This window comes from Pinus tabuliformis, chromosome 2_1 (genome assembly GCF_031772625.1).
Source record: "Pinus tabuliformis cultivar Carrire ecotype Pingquan chromosome 2_1, CPIR1, whole genome shotgun sequence".
NCBI lineage: Eukaryota > Viridiplantae > Streptophyta > Pinopsida > Pinales > Pinaceae > Pinus > Pinus tabuliformis.
Window position 1 is genome coordinate 728,391,779 of NC_142299.1, and position 11,969 is coordinate 728,403,747.

An 11,969-nucleotide genomic window follows, 5' to 3' on the forward strand; every position below is an offset into this window, starting at 1 on the left:
GTCTTTAATGATAGATTGTGCAAGTGAAAAAAAACTTGGATGCAACAAAATAACAAATGGTTTAGTAATGGGGTATTTGCTCGAATACATGTCCCATAAACAGCAAAGGGATAAAAGTTTTTGTTATGGAAAAGTTCCACAAGCGTACTTGGGATAAGGAGCTAGGAAGAAAGAAAAATTACTATATTGAAGTGTTTAATCCCATTCATAGCCATCAACCAAAAGCATACATAGAGGCCAATATCTCTTGGAGAACCAAAATTCTTATTTTTCAATTAAGGACTAATTCTCATCAACTCCGTTGTGAAACAAGGCGCTAGAAAAGGCCAAAGGAAGTGTGGGAGGAAAGAGTATGCATTTTTTGTTCATCCAGAGAAGTGGAAACGGAAAAACATTTCATTTTAGAATGTGAGGCCTTCAAAGACAAAGGCAGATATGCTGGTAGCTAGCTCTTTGGATAATCTATTTAGCGAGGGGTTTGTCTAGAAGCTCGGAGCATTTATTTTGAAGCTTCAGAGAAAAAAGATCGAATACATCAAGCAGATGAAGAAGCAATCTGTCCCATAGGCTATCTTTAGCCTTGTGGACGTTAAAACGATTTCTTTCTTTCTTTCTAGATGATCCATCCAGAGGAAGCTGAAAAACTGGAGCTAATGTATTGAAAAAAATGGACTAGACTTTTTCTGTTCAATTAAAAACTGCCACGTGGATAGACTAAATGACAACGGACAAGAGATATGTTGAAGCCATTGAGGCGAGCTGGCTTGGGAATACAGAAGGCGGATTCGACATCATTGAGGAGGCTGGCATGGACATCATTGTTGGCTTTTGGGTGCTTGAAGCCCCGGCGGAACCAGGGGACCTCCATCAGCTACACGACGATGATCCTCGTCCGAGCTTATGGGTTAGTACTGGGAAATTTTCTGGAACATTTCAGAGCTAGACAAGTCACATGTTCAGATCTTAGTCAAACAGAAATATTAGTCAAGTATGTTAATGTGTCATTGAATGCGTGAATTTGATCAGAGCAAATGCAGTGGTTTTAAATTCACTCTGCACCTATATATTTTATGAACTGGTACAAGTCCCGGTCCACAGCTACTCAGCTTAACAATGACAAGAAGCATAAGTAACTTAATTCTGTTGTACAGGTAACTAACTAGTTATGTGCCTATATGCCCGAGTTGAACAGTTATTTGTATTAGGGCCAACATCATGAAAACATTGCTCATATTTCTCATACTTCGATAGAATATCTATTGTGTATTTCATTTTTTCAGTATTTCACTAAACTAAATTGAATTGGTCCTTTCATATTTTCATGGCAACTGAAATAAATCAGAAAAAATATTTATCGTACCTCGTAACGAACCTTGTGTGAAGATGAACCTAGGAAACCATCCATCCTTTCTGCTCTCTCGCCCCACTCCTCTCTCTCAACCTACGACAACTCTGGTAGAATGATTCATTAAATCATGACCTTGTTCTGATAACTCTACTTGCCATTCTCTCTCAATCTACGACAACTCTGGTAGAATGATTCATTAAATCATGACCTTGTTCTGATAACTCTACTTGCCATTCTCCAGGAAAACACTAGTTCAATGGTACTAATAACCCAGCTTCTAGCCCATCTCACTGGAATTATGTTTAGGAGGTTTGGTGAGAGACCCTACCATCGGTAAAGACAATTTGCAGGCAGCCTCCTTATCCTCTGTATGAGCAGAGGATGACCAAATTATAGAGCAATTCAATGGAAGCCAATTCACCCAACTAAAGAATTAGTGAAGCTAGCCGGTTAGCTTAGATAGGATACGTGGCGCTCAGAGATCTGGACCATGGATGGTCTATCTACTCTCTATGTTGCCCTTTCGCCTTTGGAAACACTTCTGGCCGTGAATGAAGGGAGGGGATAGAGCCCTACTTGCATGCATTTTGTTGATAAATTACTCTTGAATCTTGAGATAGCTATGACTTGCAATTGACATTCTTTTGTAGTACTACAAATCTTAGGTGGGTCTACAACATCACATTTTCACACCCCGTGTTTCGGAGAAACCACCGAACACTTGGGATCTCAGACAGTGATACAGCGACACAATGGAGACCTAAGGAAACAGTGCAGCTGCATCGTTCAGTGTTCCATCGATGAATGAAATCAAGGCCAAAATAAGGCCGTTGGGTGCCATTCTCGCTCTGGTCAATGTCCTTAATGACAGTAATCCCAAGGCCCTACTTTCAAATGCTTGCATGTGAAACAATGTACATATGTCAAATGTGGGACATGTGGAAAGTGGCTTTGGACATGTAATGTCTTCGCATGGAGCACCTGGAAAGTCTGTAGTCCATGAGCTTTATGTAGGATGACGATATGTGTTCCATAAATGAATTGATTAATGTGTGTGCTAACTATGAATCGTGATAGGGGTAGATTATTTCAGTTTTAATGGTTGTTGGACCACATAATTTACACGGTCCAGGGAACCTCATTGTTCTCTGAAATTGTCTAGTTTTCAAAAACTTTGGGTTGTTTAGTGAAATTGTCGAGTTTTCAAAAACTTTGTGCTGTTTAGTTTTAAAATGAAAGAATCCAAAGTAGTTGTTCTCGTCAAAGAAGTCTTACCCGAGCGACCTTATTGCTGCAATTGACAGTGTAATAGCCTTATTCTTACAACTTCTAAATCTCACAGGTTTTTCTTAGCATTTTTTAAAAATCTTTTGGAATTTTCATCATTATATCCACCACTATGTCATAACTAGAGTCTCCAGACAAATTTTGGTCATTGATCAAAATTTGAGTAGAAACCGGTAAAGAATAATGATGAGATGACAAATAATAGCACAGATAAACAAGTTCCGAGATATTAGCAATTGGAACAGATCTTTAAATTTAATCAATGCAATTTCCGCCATGTCAATTTTGAGCAAAACAAAGCCGCGATGAAATCTTAGCAAAGGCGGGCAAAATTTAATAAATATAAAATAATATAATGTTGACCAACGAATCAAATCTAACAGCGAGGATATGATGAAAATTGTCACGGATAAGGAAACGTTCATGCATGGAAAAGACTCTCGTTGAATCACATGATTCTGTTGAACCTGGGGACCTTCATTAGCCAAGGAGGCATGTGCATGTCATAGTGTGTAAGTTTAGGTAGGAGGAAAAACTTGTAGATTGATACATTATTATAATTTGTATTTTCTTTTTAAAAATGCTTTGCTAATTTCCTGGTGTTGGGATTTTGTTGTTGAGATACTGTGTTGGAATTTTCAAAACTCTGGTGGGCATAGAGCCTTGAATTATGGGTTAGGAGGTTAGGGCAATGAGTTTGATGGATTTTATATGTACCATTGATCAATATGTCTTAATATAACCTTTCGGTCAATTTTTGAAGTTAGTTTTCTTTTTACAACTTGAGATGGAGCCATCGTTTCTCCAGTTTCACAACTAATTCTACATTAAAGTTTTGATTTGCATATGTATGTTGATGTTGCATAAGTTGATTGAATTGTAAGTTTAAAGCAGTTTCAGGGCCCTCTCCTACAATATGTTCTGTTAAGGTGTGTTTCAGTAATTTAAATGGTGAATATTTGTCATCTTCTCCTCTCCTACAATATGTTATGTTAAGGTGTGTTTCAGTAATTTAATAGGTGAATATTTGTCATCTTCTCCTCAGACCTGGACTGATAGAACAAGGAAACTACTTAATTATTATAAGCATTCCTCGACATTTCCATTGCGAGCACTTTGATGGAAATACTCTCCCTTCTTCAAATTTCTATGTTCTGGTATGCATATAAATATTTGTTTGTCTCTGTATTACTGAAATGTTCATTCTTATAAAAACTAGAGGACATGGCCCTAAGATGTACAATGTGTATTTTATCGTCCCATGTTTGATCACAGCAAGCAAAGATGCATAATTGTAGTGCTACTTTCATTGTCCTATTTCTCTTTGTTTTTGTTGCAAAATTTTGATTCTTTTATTAGAAAAACACTATCCAAAAGCGGGAGGTAATGATTGTCAATCATTAGGGGCGACTGTCATGATTATTGTGCACATTGTTATGTAGATTGGAGTTTTGAGAGCCATCCAGTTCCGTAACTCATCTGAAGCCCTGTTAAACAAAATTTGAATATTGAATTTCATGGGCAATCCTTTGGATGTTCTGCTTCTGGAGAACGACTGGTGTCTGCAGCTAGAGACGAATATTTGCAAGAAGCTAAGGTTTTATTGGAATGCAACCCACGTCTCGTAAAGTATTCGGCCTTGGTGTTCGAAATTCTCTTTTTTGCATTATTCAACAGCTCAAGGACACAATGAGGTGTAGGATAATTATTTTGAATTACTCTGGCACTGTCAAGCTATGATAAGTGATTATTAAATGTTTGTATATTTTAACAGGTTTTATCTCTACAAATTGTCTCTCTGGCTTGAATCTGGGGTTGATGTAATATCTATTGTGGTCAGGTGGTATAAAATTTTTGTAATTTTTTTTCGGGACTTTATCATATTTGGAAAATTTGATTGATCAAAATTCCCAACCAAGTCAGTTCTATCTTGTTTAATGAGTTGCAACTTGTCTGCCAATGGTTCTGTTAAATCCTATAGGTGTTTGGGAATTACAGTGGTTATAAGTTGTTTTTGTCTTGTTTAATGAGTTGTAACTTATCTGCGGGCTCATCAGTCAGATCTTGTGGATGTTTGGGAATTGTGGATTGTTTGTTTTTCTTTATTTCTTCTTTGCTTTTTATCTTTCAAGAGAAATATCTTTATATTCCATAATAGGAATATAAATGTTTCTGTCTCCTTGATCATGCTCAACAACAAAGATCAAAGCCATTACAACGAAGTTCATCATGTCACTTGCGGGAATTGAACCTAAACGGGAAGATAACAAATATTCCTCCCAACCACCCGAGATAAATCCAATTGTTGAAATTATAACAAATATTCCTCCCAACTACTCGAGATAAATCCAATTGATGAAATCGCAGAGTTGTTATGTCACAACATGGGCTCCAAGCTGTGGTGAATGCGTAATTGAAGACCTTCATCAATGCAGAAATGTGGATATGAGAATTTTGTTTTGTTTCAAGGTAAATTTTCACGGAACCGTGGATATTATGACATGGTTTACCAGAAAGTTAATTTGTAAAATAACTATTGATTCAATAGCTTGGTTCAAGTAAGTTATCTATTTAGCCATGGTATTGAACAACCTCAGGGTCACTTCTAACTACTACATAATTTTTTATTTTTTATTTATTTATTTATTTATTTTTTATTCAGGCAGAAAAAAGCAAAATTTTATTTATATCAGAAATATAAATATTACACAAAGAACAGCTCCTCTAGACCAGAAACACATAAAAAACTTTACCCCAGGCACGCGCCAGGAGTAAAAACAAAAAGGATCCACATATAAGTCCAAAACCGCCCATCGAAGCAGCATAGGCTAGAATAAACAACATCATGACAATCTCCATATCAAACCTAGGAAAATTGTGGCATAGAAACATCATATGCCAGGACAGAATCAGCGAAAACAAGCCAAAGAAGCAGCTTCGTTGACAAATCTCCAAGCCACACCAGGAAAGACTATGGCGGGCAACGCAGCCCACAACGAGCACCAAAATCCAAAAAAGAAATCCAAATCTGTCAAAAAACAACGACCATCGCCAAGGAAATGGAGGCATCACCTGCGATCACTAGAAAAGCATATTAGCAAGACAAAAAACCTTCATCTTACTTGAAACAAAAACCAGGGAAAGAAAGAGAGGCTAGGATCGAGAACAAGATTAGAAGTCAGGTGGAAGAAAGTCCTGAATGGGGATAACGTTTCCCTCAAAGGAGATCTGCAAGAACCATAAACCTGTGGGCACCCTGAGACCCATTTTGGATAAGCCATCTGCAACTTGATTAAGATCCCTCTTGATATGACAAATGGATGCCCCTTCTGATCTGTTCCAGAGGAAATTAATTCTCTCCAACCATCTCGAAAGCTGCAGATTTCTAATAAAGACCTTACCACTGAGACTATCAATCAAGACCTTTGAGTCACCGAAGATGGAAACATTATGTAGATTGAGAAAGAGGCAAAAATGCAGGAGACCAGTAAGGGCCATTGCTTCCGCCTTACTGTTTGAGCCATTGCCCCTGTTCCAGAACAACTGAAAGCTACATAAATCATCTACCACAATATGGACCCCGCAACCACACTGGCCCTCCTGCTCAGCCCCATCGAAGAAGGCTCTCGGAATGACAGATTGGGTCTGCCGAATCCCACACTCTTTTTGGAGCGGCATCTTAGGAGGACTTTGCGGGATTGATTCAAAAATAGAGGAGATGGAGGAATAAATGTCCATGAGATGGGAGGGCAATTGAATCTCAGATGCATCAGGGCCGCCTATAAAACAGTCTTTTCCAATGAGAATAGATTTGCCTCATTGAAAATGCCAGGTGAGATTTTCCAGAAAAAGCATTCCAATTTTCCGTAAGCTTTGCCATATTGGCGATCCTCTTAGAGAGCCCAGTTGTTTTCTTCCAAGCCAATATGCTAAGCTCCTCCTTCTTAGGTATTTGCCTCAAATAATACAGCTCCACGGCCCATCCTCAAACACTCCCCTCCATAGAGTCCTGCATAGTAATGCCTTGTTGAAAGATTTCAAATCTAAAAGGCCCCATCCTCTGAGAGCCTTTGGTTTGGATAAATTGGCTAAGGACGAAAGGTGATATTTTTTCCCCACTGCACGGTCTCCCCAAATAAAACTCGCCGTGAGTTTATTCATTTCCCAGATAATGCTAGCAGGAATGGCAAATAAATGTGCCCAGTAAACCATCATCTGATTTAACACCGACTGGGCAAAGATCACTCTGCCTCCAAGAGAAAGATATCTGTACTGCCAACCAGAAATTCTCTTATGGAAGTTGTCTAAGATCCAACCTCAGTCCTCCTTTCTGTGTCTATCGGCTTGAAGCAGAAAGCCCAAGTATTTCAAGTACTACATAAGTTATCCTCTAGGAACTGGCAGTTTTGACTAAGTTTTGTTATTGTTTTCAGTTAAGGTTAAGTCAACTAATGTTTGACTAAATCCTGCACATTTTGATGCACTTGCCAAAACTACCTAAGATATTTATTGCAACCCACTTCAGTTTAGTTCATGCAACTATCTTTATTTCACTTAGTTTAAGATATGTACTAGCACAACATTTTGTCTTACTCAATTGATAGGTAATTTTTAGCTTAATTCACATTTTAAATTCTTTAAAATGCCACAGAGAACCTTGATGTAAGCTCGTAGATATGGTCACTAGGAGGTGGCTCTGGAGTCTCACAACGTTTATTTCTGCGATATGTCTTAACCAATCCCTATAGAAATTTAATTCAATAGTTCAAGCTTCACCTGGGACAGAGTAGACTATCTTAATGGTCGAACTGCTCTCCATTTTGTAGGCGTAAATGGTCATTCTCGATCTGTGAGGTTTCTTTTTGCCAATGCTGTACACTATGTACCTGATTTCTAGAATAGCTTAAGTGAAGACCAAAGGCAGGAAGAATCATTAGTCAACATTGATCTAAGGCAAGTATTGATGCATGAAATGGTTGCGTTTTGATATGTGAGTTTCTAGCTATTATTGAGATATGCATGGTTTTATTGTAGTGCTTGCACTAGGATTGCAAACAAACCAGCAAATAGAGGTATTACTGCCCTTCACATGTCAACATGAATGGGCGTGCAGAGTTTGTACAGTTACTCCTAGATTCAGGGGCCAATATATTAGCTGTGGAAGTTCAAGATGGATCAACAATTGACCTTATAGGTAATTAACACTGTAACATGTTTAGACAATTCCCCTCTGGTGTGGTTCTTTTTGGTTGTTGATAATTGACAACTAATTAATGTAAATTTGGGTACTAAATTGTATTAGTTATTGACAAGTTAGTTTCATACCGAATCAGTAGTAATGTAACTGAGGAGGCTCATATATAAAATTGACGAATGCCCGAACTATTGTAAGGAGAATCATTTATTGATTGAATAAAGATTCCAATACCTTGCCCCATGGATGTTTCCTTGACACTGTGTCAGGGTTTTACCACATAAATTCTGAGCCTTTACTTGTATGGTTATATTCAGTTTCATTTTTCCTTTCTTGTTAAGTAACCTCCAATAACTACAAATGGTATCAGAGCAAGTGATTTGAGTTGGAGGTCTTGGAGAAGTCGGAGCAGTTGAGTCAAACCATTGCTCTCTGATCTTTGTGTGTGCATGAAGCCAGAGGCCGATTGCTGCCTGAGGCCATTACATGCTGTTAAAATTGGCAACCAGGGAAAAACTTCATGTGGGTCATCTTATTCATGGCTAATAATATTTTTATTAGATTCCTCTCGTCGAGAGGTGTAGGATTGATATAAAAATCATCCAATTTCGATAAGTATTCATGGAGATATGAATTTATTTTGATTATGGAATTATTATCAAGCCGACCTACAACTCATGTAGGCTCAGAAGCCCAACAGTCGCATCTATTCACCCACCAACGTTGTGTATAAATATAAGAGGACTTTTACTCATTTGGACTCACTCATCTCATCGCATCTCTCTCTCTCACTACTACGCAGAAATGAGTCTCTTCTCTACTGCGCTGAAATGGGTCTCTCTCTCACACATGTGAAGTCGGAAGCTGTTGAATTTGAAGCTACAACTGCAGAAGTAAAGATTGACTTGCGTGGCCTAGAAGATCTCCTCTTTGGAACTGTGCTGTAGGTTCATCTGAACCTCCTCTGAAATCCGCAACTTTTGGTGGTGGAATGAAGTCAATCCGATGAACGGTTTGCAAGATATCGACTGCCCTAGTTTGAAGCCAGAAACTGTTGAAACTGAAGCTGCAACTGCAGAAGTAAAGATTGACTTGCGTGGCCTAGAAGATCTCCTCTTTGGAACTACGTTGTAGGTTCATCTGAACCTCCTTTGAAAGCCGCAACTTTTGGTGGTGGAATGAAGTCAATCCGACGAACGATTTGCAAGATATCGACTGCCCTAGTTTGAAGCCGGAAACTGCTGAAACTGAAGCTGCAACTGCAGAAGTAAAGATTGACTTGCGTGGCCTAGAAGATCTCCTCATCTGAACTGCGCTGTAGGTTCATCTGAACCTCCTCTGGACGCCGAAACTTTTGGTGGTGGAATGAAGTCAATCCGACTGTCGGTTTGTGAGATATGGTCTGCCCTAGTTTGATAATGAAGCCGCTAATGCTGATGCTACTGATCTAGGGTTTGCTACTGCTGATATGAATTAGATTTATTGTACTATTTCTCTCTGCTGAATTATTGAAGATAAAAGAAGATTTGATCAAAGGGTTTCCGCACACATTGTGGGGTTTGTCCCTGGCTAGCCGCCACATCTTGTGTCTCTTGTCTTGGCTTGTTTTTTGTCGATCGTTTAATGTTCTATCTGCACTTTACTTTATGTATATGTGATTGCTAATCTGTGGAATATAATAAGAAAAAGAAGTAAACTGTTATAAGCATAGAACATACCATAACTTAACATGGTATCAGAGCTGAGGTGAAGACAATGCCCGAGCAAGAGCAAGAGCAATCATGAAAGAGAATATTGGCAAGGCTATCCTAAAAGAACTATGGGGTCCTCAACACTCTTTGCTGAAGACAAGCTCCGTGAGAAAGCTGACTATAACGGATGGAAGATGTCTATTGATCTAACCCTTGAGAATCAAGGAGTGTTGGATCATGTGAGAGGAAATATTGTTGAGCCTCCATCAAATGCATCCGCTGCTGCCTGGAACAAATGAAAAAATGGAGAAGTCAAAACAATAGAAGATCATCCGGGACTCTATCGACAAGCAGTTGGTGGCCTACATCTCTGAACTGGACACCTCCAAGGAAATCTACGATAGACTGGTGAGTTTATTTAAAGTTAATGATGCAAATCAAGTTTTGTTTCTTAGAAATAAGCTGAGGGAAATCAAGAAGGGTAAAGATGAAAGTATGCAAGCATACTTCTTAAGAATCACCGAGATCAAGAATGATCTCCTATCTATTGGGGAAACTATTACTGACAGAGAAATGGCACTCACAACTCTTGGAGGATTGCCATTTGAATGGTATGTGTTCCGGACTACTCTTTTGAACTATAATGTAATTCCTGGTTTCGAGGAATTAATGGCTAGATGCATTCAAGAAGAAACAAGGGAAGAAGTGCAAGAAATGCCCATGCCTAAAGGTCCTCCTGCTGCCTTTTCTTCTCATGCAGAGAAAAGAAATAATTCCGGGACTAAATCAAAAGGAAAGGCTGGACCTAAGGCTAGAAGAAAATGATGATGTTACATTTGCGATAAAGCAAGTCACTATGTATGAGATCATGAGCATCATGATGAATGAGATCATGGACATAAAGGGCAACATGAGATCATGGAAATATAGGATAGCATGATGATGATGCACACTAGTTTGAGCAGCATTATGATGGATAAAATCATGGACATGGGCAGCATGATGATAATCATGATTAGAGAAGCATGGTACAGTATGCAGTGGTGCAACTCGAAATTCCTCTGATGGCAATCAAAGGAATGACAAATTCAACAACAAAGGTAAGAGGAGCGCTGGTTATCAAGGAAGAGGACAAGCATTCAAGAAGGCTAGAAATTATAGGATGTATTAAATTCACCTGACCTCAAAAGGAACCTAGTGTCCATCTTGGCAATGGAAGACAGAGTCTACAAGGTAACCTTCAGCAATGGCAAGGTATGTATATGGAAAAATAATGTTAAAGATGCCTTTACTCTTGGGTTTAGTGTTGATTCATTATACAGGTCGATGGAAGTCCGCTAGGTGTCATGTCTTGTGACATAACTCTTTAGTCCAAACTTTGGCATCGGAGGTTTGCCCACCTTCATTACAAAGCTCTACCCGATGTAAGATAGATGGTAACAGGGATGCCCGAATTCCAAGTAGAGAAAGAAGGTGTATGTCCGGGATGTGCCAAAGGAAAACTCAAAAGGGGACCATTCCCCTCAAGCCAAAGCAAGACCTCCGATATATTACAATTGGTTTACTCAGGCATACCTGAGGTTGGCATTAAGAGGGAGACTACTACACCACATACTCTTGAGCAGAATGGTGTGGTGGGAAGGAAGAACCACACGATGATGGAAGTTGTCCGGGCCATGCTACATGATCAAAGACTTCGAAAGTTTCTATGGGCTAAAACTACAATCACCGCCGTATATGTACAAAATCGATGCCCTCATCAAGCATTGGGTTCCTAAACTCCTGAAGAAAAATTCACCGGTAAGAAACCTGATGTTTCTCATTTTAAAATTTTTGGAAGCCCTGTATACTTTCATGTGCCGAAAGAGAAAAGAAATAAATTGGGAGCATTTGGAAAGAAGGGAATTTTCGTGGGCTATGGTGAAAATACTAAAGGCTATAGAATCTATGTAGCCGATCAAAGGGAAGTCATAATTAGTCATGATGTCACCTTTGACGAAGATATGGCTCTCAGCAAGGTGATCAATCTTCTGACTTTGAGGAGCTCTCAAGAAGCTGACACCAGGGAACCGAAAGAAAAGGATGATGAATCAATGCCTGATGTAGAAGAACCCATGGATCCGATTGATCCTCCTCCATATGAGCCTTCCTCTTCTAGGAAGAGGCCTTCATGGCTTAAGGGGTTACTTGATGATGCTGAAGGACATGCTGCACCCCTAGGAACCTTTCGTGAAAGTAAGAAACCTAATAGGTATCAAGGATACCTGACCATCATGAGCACGATCATACAAAATGAGCCTTCGTCATTCTCAGATGCCGTCAAGCATCAAGTATGGAAGGATGCTATGACCGAAGAATATGAGTCTATCATAAAGAATGATGTTTGGGAAGTAGTTCCCAGACCCCAGTCAAGACTGTTGTTACTTCCAAATGGCTTTACAAGATAAAG

At 39.1% G+C, this 11,969-nt stretch overlaps 1 long non-coding RNA gene across 1 annotated transcript in view; it reads left to right on the top strand.

Moving 5' to 3' along the window:
• Positions 1–4,496, top strand: part of LOC149202660 (uncharacterized) — a 148,749-nt gene extending 144,253 nt beyond the window's left edge. Inside the window, exon 3 of the long non-coding RNA XR_016253558.1 lies at positions 4,078–4,496. This is a non-coding gene — a long non-coding RNA (uncharacterized LOC149202660). The remainder of the gene's footprint in view (positions 1–4,077) is intronic.
• The last annotated feature ends 7,473 nt before the right edge of the window (positions 4,497–11,969 follow it).